The following is a 269-nucleotide window of genomic DNA, read 5'->3' on the forward strand; positions in this document are numbered from 1 at the left end:
CATCTAAATCTGGAAAGAAAAGTTATAATTTTGATGAGTAATTAGATTACTCAGTAAGTAGCTAGCTTATCATTCAAGAGTTTATAACTAATCTTTCCAGATGTTTTTAGGTTTTATTCATCATTGACTCCTAGTTCTCTTACTAGGGTCATCTGTTCGTTAATGAGGTATCTCAGCTACCTCCAGCTAGGTTACTGACTCTCTCTCGATATGCTTATCTAGAATTTTCGGACTCGTATGTAAGACTCGCTCTCGGTCAAATACGACCC

The sequence above is a fragment of the Cucurbita moschata genome, unplaced genomic scaffold, assembly GCF_002738365.1.
Source record: "Cucurbita moschata cultivar Rifu unplaced genomic scaffold, Cmos_1.0 Cmo_Scf00001, whole genome shotgun sequence".
Lineage (NCBI taxonomy): Eukaryota > Viridiplantae > Streptophyta > Magnoliopsida > Cucurbitales > Cucurbitaceae > Cucurbita > Cucurbita moschata.